We start from the raw sequence: 10,343 nt of genomic DNA on the forward strand, positions 1-10,343 counted from the left end.
AGGTCACTGAAGGAGCAGGACGTCACGAGGACGCCCAGCCCCCGCCTCGAGTTCCGATTGGCCCCGAGTGAGCCAGGGGCCTCTGACGTCACGGGAACGCTCCTGCGGCGACGTCCCAGGGGCGGGCCTCCGGCGGCCGGCGTCGCTCCCCGAGCGCGGTGCTGCGCTCCTGCCGGCGGAAGAGCGGCCGTGGACAGAGTCCGACCCGGCCCAGAGTTCACGTCGCTAGAAAACCGCCCGGGCGCGGTGGCGGAGGGAGCCCTTGCGGCCGGGAGTGCAGGAGCGGCCGGGGCAGCGTGGCGCGACCCCGTCTCCGGAGTCCCACCTGAGCCTCCCAGCTCCTGGAACCCCCGGGTTCAAGGCTGCAGTGAGCTGTGGCCCCGCCCCCGCACCCCAGCCTGCGAGACTCAGGTAAGCAAGCCCTGCCTAAAAAAATAAGCCATCCAACTGCGACGGCGGGGACTGCTTAAGGAAAACACGAGGCCGGGCCCGGGCGGGCGGCTCGTGCCTGTAATTCCAGCCCTTTGGGGGGCCGAGCGGGTGTCACACCTGCGCTCAGAGCTGGAGGCCGGCCTGACCGACGTGGCCAAGCCGTCCCTACCAAAACACACGCGGGAGCTGGGCGACGCGGCGCGCCCCTGCAGTCCCGGCGACTGGGGAAGCTGCGGGAGGAGAATCTCTTGAACCCGGGAGGTTGCAGTGAGCTGAGCTCGAACCACTGCACCCCACCCTGGGCGGCAGACCGAGGCTCCAGAGTTTGAGACCAGCCTGGGCAATGTAGTGAAACCCTGTCTCTACAGAACAAACAAATAAAAAAGCCGGATTCTCCTGCCTCAGCCTCCTGAGTGACTGCGCACCTGTGGCCCCAGCTACTTAGGAAGCTGAGGCGGGAGGATCAGTCGGGGCCGGGAGCTCAAGGCTGCAGTGAGCTGTGAGCGTCCCACTGCTCTCCATCCTGAGCAATAGAATGAGACCTTGTTTCTAGATAGTTAACTGGCTAATTGATTCGTAGTTTCCTATCACAATTTTTTTCCCTAGATTTGAATACATTTTCTTCCCCCCCCCCCCCAACAGAGTCTTGCTCTGTCTTCCAGGCTGGAGTGCAGTGGCGCCGTCTTGGCTTACTGCACTGGCGCAGCCTCCGCCTCCCAGGTTCAAGCGATTCCTGCCTCAGCCTCCTGAGTAGCTGGGATTACAGGGCGTGCCACCACCCTTGGCTAGTTTTTGTGTTTTTAGTAGAGATAGGTGTAGGGAGAGCCCTCACACACCACCTGTGGGTACCCGGAGTTCGGTGGCAGCAAAGGAACTGAGAAAAAGACAGGTTAAGAATGAAGGTGGAACCACGGTTTCCACAGTATTTATTGAACATAGTCACTTTTTTTTTTTAATCGTACCTTGGGCTTTGGTTTACATGTGCGCATCCTGCAGGATTGTTGCATAGGTACATACATGCCATGGTGGTTTGCTGTCTCCATCTCTCCCCTCCCCTGTCGCCTGCATCAGGCATTAAACATAATCACTTTTATCTGTAGTGCTGGTGGTAGGGTGAATCGGTGGAGAGGCTGTGCATCAAACAGAAAATGGATGGCAGCGGCGGTTTATGTGAGTTTCTCAAGAGCTAAAAGCATATGCTTATCAATAGTGCAGCTGGTGGGAGCGCGCTTACGAAGGAGCCTACACGTCTGGTTACATTCCAGTGCTTCAAGGGAGTGTTATGCCCTTGGGCACTATGTTTAGAATATCAGAGTTTAGGTCACTTTGTTCCTGGGAACATGGTGGCAATAGAGAGGCCTTCCGTAGTTTATTGTTCCTGATTTCTTTTATACGTTACTTGTAACCAGTTTATGTAGGCACACTGTAAACCCTTCCTCTATTGCTGCTCCCCCCAGCAGTTTGAGTTTCACCATGTTGGTCAGGCTGGTCTGGAACTCCTGACCTTCTGGTCCACCTCCCAAAGTGCTGGGATTAAAGGTGTGAGCCACCTCGCCTGGCCTTGAACATGTTTTTCTAAAGTAGCATTCAACACATCAGCATTTTGTAGTGTTACTAGTTGTTAATATGATTGTTTTTCTGAAATGCAGTATCCTTTACAAAAGCAGTTTTTTCTTTCAAAGCACATAGATAGGTTCATAAGTGAATTTGTGTGATGTTGGAGACCTTGGCACCATTTTCTCCAGTTGATTGGAACAATCAATAATTTCAGGTCACTGTTGGCCTTCGAGGAAGAGCCCAAAGGCAACAAGCCAAGGGTGCTGGTGTCCAGTCGCCTTCTAGCAGCATTTTCACCTTCCCTTAAGGTTTCCCTTCATGAACATAGAAGTACTGTATGTAGAATTGACCCAATGCTGCCATAGCAACTTTGCATATTAGGCTAAATTTACAATTCTTACCTTTATGAGAGGTGCCCTGGTAGGCTAGTGGAGATGCAATATGGTTCAATCAAATAACATTCTCTGAGCCTGTTTCTTCAGCTGTAAAGTAAGAATAACAGTTACACACATCTAAATGGACAACTGTATTTGAGTGGTCTTTTTTTTTCTTTCTATGAAACTGTCTTTGCCAGGTGAGGTGGTTCACACCTGTAATCCCAGCACTTTGGGAGGCTAAGGTGGGTGGATCATGAGGTCAGGAGATCGAGACCATCCTGGCCAACATGGTAAAACCCTGTCTCTAATAAAATACAAAAAACTAGCTGGATGTGGTGGCATGAGCCTGTAGTCCCAGCTGCTTGGGAGGCTGAGGCAGGGGAATCACTTGAACCCGGGAGGCGGAGGTTGCAGTGAGCCAAGATCACGCAACTGCACTCCAGCCTGGTGACAGAGTGAGACTCTGTCTCAAAAAAACCCAAAAAACAAAAAACACGAAACTGTCTTTAACACAGCACTTATTTTCTTTGCCGTACCACATTCATTTTTTTTTTTTGAGATGAGTCTGTTTTTGTTTGTTTTTTTGGGATGGAGTCTTGCTCTGTTGCCCAGGTTGGAGTGCAGTGGCGCAGTCTCAGCTCACTGCAACTTCCCCTCCAAGGGTCAAGCGATTCTCTTGTCTCAGACTCCCAAGTAGCTGGGACCACAGGTGTGGGCCACCAAGCCCGGCTAATTTTTGTATTTTTTGTAGAGGTGGGGTTTCACCATATTGGTCAGGCTGTCTTGAACTCCTGACCTCATGATCTGCCTCCCTCAACCTCCCAAAGTCCTAGGATTACAGGTGTGAGCCTTGCTTTTTTTTTTTTTTTTCAGATAGAGTCTTGTTATTGTCGCCTAGGCTGGAGTGAACTGGCATGATCTCAGCTCATTGCAACCTCTGCCTCCCAGGTTCAAGTGATTCTCCTGTCTCAGCCTCCTGAGAAGCTGGTATTACAGGTGCCCACCACCACACCCGGCTAAATTTTTTTTTTTTTTGAGACGGAGTTTCGCTCTTGTTACCCAGGCTGGAGTGCAATGGCGCGATCTCGGCTCACCCCAACCTCCGCCTCCTGGGTTCAGGCAATTCTCCTGCCTCAGCCTCCTGAGTAGCTGGGATTACAGGCACGCACCACCATGCCCAGCTAATGTTTTGTATTTTTATTAGAGACGGGGTTTCACTGTGTTGACCAGGATGGTCTTGATCTCTTGACCTCGTGATCCACCCGCCTCGGCCTCCCAAAGTGCTGGGATTACAGGCGTGAGCCACCGCGCCCGGCTTGTTTGTTTGTATTTTTAGTAGAGATGGGGTTTCATCATGGCTGTTCTCGAAAGTGCTGATCTTAAGTGATCCATCTGTCTTGGCTTCCCAAAGTGCTGGGATTATAGGCATCAGCCGTCAGCCACTGTGCCCAGCCTGTTTTTAACTTCTTTTTTTTTTTTTTTTTTTTTGAGACGGAGTTTCGCTCTTGTTACCCAGGCTGGAGTGCAATGGCACGATCTCGGCTCACCGCAACCTCTGCCTTCTGGATTCAAGCAATTCTCCTGCCTCAGCCTCCTGAGCAGCTGGGATTACAGGCACGCGCCACCATCATGGGGTTACTGTGGACAAGCCCAGGGCTGCCAGTGAATCCTGCCGTCCTTACACATCTCTCCTTATAAGGTGCTTTGTAGTGTCTAAATATTAGAAACATTCTTTGTTTCTAGAGATGGGGTTTCAGTATGGTGGCCAGGCTGGTCTCAAACTTCTAATCCGCCCACCTTGGCCTCCCAAAGTGCTGCAATTACAGGTGTGAGCCACTGCGCCCAGCCCTATTTATTTATTTTTTTGAGACAATCTTGCTCTGTCTCCCAGATTGGAGTGCAGTGGCATTACCTGGGCTCACTGCAACCTCTGCCTCCTGGGTTCAAGCAGTTCTGCTGTGTCAGCCTCCTAAGTAGCTGAGATTGCAGGTGTGTGCCACCATGCCCAGCTGATTTTTGTATTTTTAGTAGAGACGGTTTCACCATGTTGACCAAGTTGGTCTTGAACTCCTGACCTCAAGTGATCCACCCACCTTGGCCTCCCAAAGTGCTGGGATTACAGTTGTGAGCCACCATACCTGGCCTATGTTTTTATTATATTGCTACTTTAGTACTATTCTGAGTAAAAATAATTTGCTGTTAAAGTTTTATGAATTGACTATGACAATTTTATAAATGTCAGTGCTTTTTATAAGGTGAAACAGATTATGTTGTGGGGCTTTTGTTGTGATATAACTCCAAGGTGCTGGGTTACAGGCATGAGCCACCATGCCTGGCCAACTCTTAACTTTTTGTAGCTGTTTGTATTATTTTAATATTGAGTAAATAAATGCTAGCTGAGGTGTTGCATGTTGGAAATAGATGCTTGGTGCCGCAAAGAAAAACTGGCACTGAGACAAAGGGTTTTTTTTTTTTTAAAGCAATGCAAGTTTTGCTTCCTGGACTGCAGGAAGGGTACTCTAACTAGCCATCCTGCCACAAGAGTACAATGAACAAAGGAAAGCAGACACTTTTATTTTATTTATTTATTTTTTTTGAGACGGAGTTTCGCTCGTTACCCAGGCTGGAAGTGCAATGGCGCGATCTCGGCTCACCGCAACCTCCGCCTCCTGGGTTCAGGCAATTCTCCTGCCTCAGCCTCTTGAGTAGCTGGGATTACAGGCACGCGCCACCATGCCCAGCTAATTTTTTTTATTTTTAGTAGAGACGGGGTTTCACCATGCTGACCAGGATGGTCTCGATCTCTTGACCTCGTGATCCACCCACCTTGGCCTCCCAAAGTGCTGGGATTACAGGCTTGAGCCACCGCGCCCGGCCTCGGAATTTTTTTTAAGAAGGCTATCTCCTTATGGAATTCCTGGCCTTGAAACGGATATTACTTGCAAAGGAAAGGATTCATTTTGTGATAAAAAGTATGGCTCTTGGATTCTTTTTATCTCTGTTCTGAGTAATACATCTTTTGTTGACGAATATTCATTCACCACTAGGGTATATGTAATTAAGTTCAAGTTATTTTATGTATTTTTATCTTCTGCTTTTTAATTTATCTGGATCTAACACTGAGTCAGTCATTCCAATGTTACCTTTTGAAATACGAACACTGCCCGCACCTGACCGGCATGCAACTGACTTTTTCCTTAATAATTTTCTGCTACTTTTGCTAAAGAAAATAGTATCCATGTCTTGTTTTTAAGCCTGAGATTGATTTTATTTATTTATTTATTTATTGAGACAGAGTCTGGCTGTGTTACCCATACTGGAGTGCAGTCGCATGATCTTGGCTCACTGCAACCTCCGTCTCCTGGCTTTAAGTAATTCTCCTGTTTCAGCCTCCTGAGTAGCTGGGATTACAGGCGTGCACCACCATGCCCAGCTAATTTGTTTGTATTTTTAGTAGAGATGGGTTTTCAACATGTTGGCCAGGCTGGTCTCAAACATCTGACCTCGTGACCTGCCTGCTTTGGCCTCCCAAAGTGCTGGGATTACAGGTGTGAGCCACCATTCCCAGCCAGGCCTGAGATTTTTAAAGCATATGTGGGAATATATAACGGTTTTTATAGATTGTAGAGGAAGATAGTCTTGAATGCAACGTGATATCAAAGGATCCCGTTAAAGATTTTTATAGTCTTCAAAGACCTGTTGGTTGCAAAGTTACCACTTTACTCCTCCCACCTGTCACTTAAAGTGCTGGGATTACAGATGTGAGCCACTACATCTGGTCAATTCATTTCCTGTTCCTGGTTCACTGTAAAGGACACATCTCAGAAACAGCCAGTGAAGGAGATGTACATATTGGGTGCAGTGGCTCACGCCTGTCATCCCAGCACTTTGGGAGGTCGAGGTGGGATGATCACTTAAACTCAGGAGTTTGAGACCAGCCTGGGCAACTTGGTGAAACCCTGTTATCTATCAAAATTAAAAAAAAAAAGCTGGATGTGGTGGCTGATGCCTGTAATCCCAGCACTTTGGGAGCCTGAGGCGGGTAGATCACAAGGTCAGGAGTGCGAGACCAGCCTGACCAACACGGCGAAACCTCATTTCTACTAAAAAACAAAAGTTAGCTGGTGTGGTGATAGGTGCCTGTAATTAGCCAGGCATGAAGGCATGCACCTATAGTTTTAGCTACCAGGGAGGCTGTGGTAGGAGGATCGGCTGAGCCTGGGAATTTGAGGTTGCAGTGAGCCGAGACTGCACCACTGCACTCCAGCCTTGGTGACAGAGTGAGATCTTGTCTTTAAAAAAAAAAAAAAAAAGAAATGAACATGGTGGTAATTGGGACAGATGGCAGTGTTACACAGAACGGTCAAGGGTGGCCTCCAAAGTGAAAACAGCAAAATCTTGAAGGGGAGAAAGGAACTGGCCAAGGTGCTGAGGGAAGAGCCTTTTAGGCAGAAACGGTGGAATAGTGTCTGAGGTGTTTGTGGGGCTCTGGAAGGAGACCAGTGGAGCAGAAGAAGAGAGGGAGAGAAGTAGGGGAGGCGGCCAGGGAGCTGCTGGGTGGGGATCAGGACAGATCATCTAAGCCCTGGGAAGTTATTGCTGGGCTTTGGCTTTTACTTTGAGATGGGAACTGTGGGAGAGTTCTGAGCAGAGACAACATGAGCCGTCTCCCGATTTGAATGCATTCTCTGGCTGCTGAGTTGTGGGACGATTTGGGGAGAAGCGTGGGGGCCAAGCTGTGGCAACACCCAGGTGGGAGATGATAGTGGTCCTGACCAGGGTCATGATGGCAGGGTGAGAGACGGTCAGAGGAGAGAAGCAGGGGAGGAGGCCAGGGAGCTGCTGGGTGGGGATCTTCAGTGCACGGTGAACAGAGTCAACAGGATTTCCTGACAGACTGGATGTGGGGTTTGAGAAAAGGTAGGGGTCAAGGTTGAATTTTATTCTTATTGAATTATTAAGTAATTAAAAAAAAAACACTACTGCCTTTCTCAATCTTACCAAGTAAGGGATGCTAGATTAAAGAAATCTCTTCAGGCTCAGTGCAGTGGCTCATGCCTGTAGTCGCAGCTGTTTGGGAAGCAGAGATGGGAATGCCTTTTAAGGGCAGAAATTCAAGACCAGCCTGGGCAACAAAGGAATAGATTTCCCCTTCTACAAGATATTTTTCAAAATTTAACAAAATAAAAGAAATGTAGCTAGGCATGGTAATGTGTACTTGTAGTCTTAGCTACTACTGAGGAGGCTGAGGTGGGCAGATCTCTTGAGGTCAGGAGTTTGAGGTCAGCTTGGGCAGCATAGCAAGATCCCCTTACTCTATAAAAAAATTTTAAAAAGCCAGGTATGGTGGCACTCAACTGTAGTACCAGCACTGGGGAGCTGAGGCAGGAAGATGGCTTGAGCCCAGGACGTTGAGGCTGCAGTGAGCTACAAGTGCACAACTGCACTCTAGCCTCAGTGACAGAGCAGGACCTTGTCTCATAATACAAATAGAAATACAAATAAAGTAATGAAAACTCAAGTCAGAGCCTTTCGGCTCTGCAGCCCTTGCAACCCCAGAGCTGTGCAGTGAGGTTTTTATCACTGGGAATGAGAGGATACCGCTGCCCAGTGTTGTTGCCTGACTAATCAGTGTTTAAAAATATATATATTAATCGAGCTGGGTGTGGTGGCTCACACCTGTAATCCCAAACACTTTGGGAGAATGAAGCAGGTGGATTACCTGGGGTCAGGAGTTCAAAGCCGGCTTTTCCAACATGGCAAAACCCCATCTGTACTAAAAAAAATAAAAATTAGCCAGGCATGGTGGCTGGTGCCTGTAATCCAGGCTACTTTGGAGGCTGAGGCAGGAGAATCATTTGAACCCAGGTGGGCAGAGTTTGCAGTGAGCCAAGATTGCACTGCTTTACTCTAGGCTCAGTAAAAGAGTAAGACTGTCTCAAAAAAGAAAGTATTACGTACATCAACATGTAATGGTTTTATTATTATTTAAGACAGAGTTTCACTCTGGTTACCCAGGCTGGAGTGCAATGGCACAATCTCAGCTCACTGCAACCTCCACTTCCCAGGCTTAAGGGGTTTAAGGAATTCTCCTACCTTAGCCTCCCAAGTAGCTGGGATTACAGGTGCCTGCCACCACACCGGGCTAATTTTGTATTTTTATTAGAGACAGGGTTTCACCATGTTAGAACTCCTGACTTCAGGTTGTTTTCCTACCTTGGCCTCTCAAAGTGCTGGGATTACAGGCATAAGCCATTGTGCCCAGTTAATTTTATTGTTAAATGTAATGAATAATAATTTTTATTTTATAAAAAAAAATTTTTTTTTTTTTTTTGAGACGGAGTTTCACTCGTTACCCAGGCTGGAGTGCAATGGCGCGATCTTGGCTCACCCCAACCTCCGCCTCCTGGGTTCAGGCAATTCTCCTGCCTCAGCCTCCTGAGTAGCTGGGATTACAGGCACGCGCCACCATGCCCAGCTAATGTTTTGTATTTTTAGTAGAGACGGGGTTTTACCATGTTGACTAGGATGGTCTCGATCTCTTGACCTTGTGATCCACCTGCCTTGGCCTCCCAAAGTGCTGGGATTACAGGCGTGAGCCACTGTGCCTGGCAAATTTTTTTTTTTTTTAAAGACGGAGTTTCACCATGTTGGTCAGGCTGGTATTGAACTCCTGACACCTCAGGTGATCCGCCCACCTTGGCCTCCAAAGTGCTTGGATTACAGGTGTGAGCCACCACGCCTGGTCTGAATAATAAATATTTTTTTTTTTTTTTTTTTTTTTTTTTGAGACAGAGTTTCGCTCTTGTTACCCAGGCTGGAGTGCAATGGCGCGATCTCGGCTCACCGCAACCTCCGCCTCCTGGGTTCAGGCAATTCTCCTGCCTCAGCCTCCCGAGTAGCTGGGATTACAGGCACGTGCCACCATGCCCAGCTAATTTTTTTTATTTTTAATAGAGACGGGGTTTCACCATGTTGACCAGGATGGTCTCGATCTCTTAACTTTGTGATCCACCCGCCTCGGCCTCCCAAAGTGCTGGGATTACAGGATTGAGCCACCGCGCCCGGCAGGATCCTTTTACAATTAAGTAGCTGTTCCTTAATTGATGTACTTGTGAAGTCAAATTTATATGTTTATTTATTTATCTTAAATCAAGACAGACTAGTGAGACTAACCTCATGATTTGATATGTAATGTGGAAGTGTAATAAAATATTAGTCCAATTAAGAAACCCTGCTTTTCATTATCCCATATAGAAGTGATTTGGGTAAACATTATGTTATTCAGTAACAGGTAATGTGAACTAAACTTGAACAGTGATACAGGTTGAGCAGCAATGAGAAAGTGGCTGTAAGCTCATTCAAATTTTCTTAAGCGTCCAGTCAAATAAGGCAGGTAGAAAAAACGCCAACTTGCCTTCATAATGGTTAATTATGGAAAAAATCATGAAGCTAAAAGTATACATTTCATGTTTAATTTTGCTTGCTATTTTAATGTAAGAACAAAGGATTAAAGCTCAATTAAGGAGCATTTGGTTTTTTGGCAGTGTTTCGTCACTACGGTTAGCCTATGAGGATCTTGAAATTCAGATGAAGAAAGACGAAAAGATGAACATGAGTGGCAAAACACACATTGACTCAGACAGACTTGGCATGGGGTTTGGAAACTGCAGAAGGTATGTGAGACTGCTTTCTTGGAGTCAGAATCGAAGCCAGTTTGCGAATCATCAATGGATTTTTCTTGGACTGTGTTACTTTCAACTTTAGAGATACTTTGTTATTCCTTATCTTCTTTAATTGTTTTTGCTTTGCTCTAATTCAGTATGACATGCAAAATTTCAAATTTGGTTCTTTAAAAAAAGGAAAAAGGTCTGACTCTTCATGAAGCACACAGCAGAGTGGAGGCCATGAACATAACCAGTATTTGTGACGGTGTTTTGTGTAGATACAGCCCTCACAGAACTTTAGCATTTTTGA

At 47.1% G+C, this 10,343-nt stretch overlaps 1 long non-coding RNA gene across 3 annotated transcripts in view; it reads left to right on the forward strand.

The window, feature by feature from the left end:
• Positions 1–10,343, forward strand: part of LOC120360401 (uncharacterized) — a 26,635-nt gene continuing 16,292 nt past the window's right edge. For all 3 annotated transcript variants that reach the window (XR_012515250.1, XR_012515249.1, XR_012515248.1), the window contains exons 1-3: positions 1–411; positions 3,858–4,065; positions 9,914–10,042. This is a non-coding gene — a long non-coding RNA (uncharacterized LOC120360401). The remainder of the gene's footprint in view (positions 412–3,857; positions 4,066–9,913; positions 10,043–10,343) is intronic.

This window comes from Saimiri boliviensis, chromosome 20, assembly GCF_048565385.1.
Source record: "Saimiri boliviensis isolate mSaiBol1 chromosome 20, mSaiBol1.pri, whole genome shotgun sequence".
Taxonomy (NCBI): domain Eukaryota; kingdom Metazoa; phylum Chordata; class Mammalia; order Primates; family Cebidae; genus Saimiri; species Saimiri boliviensis.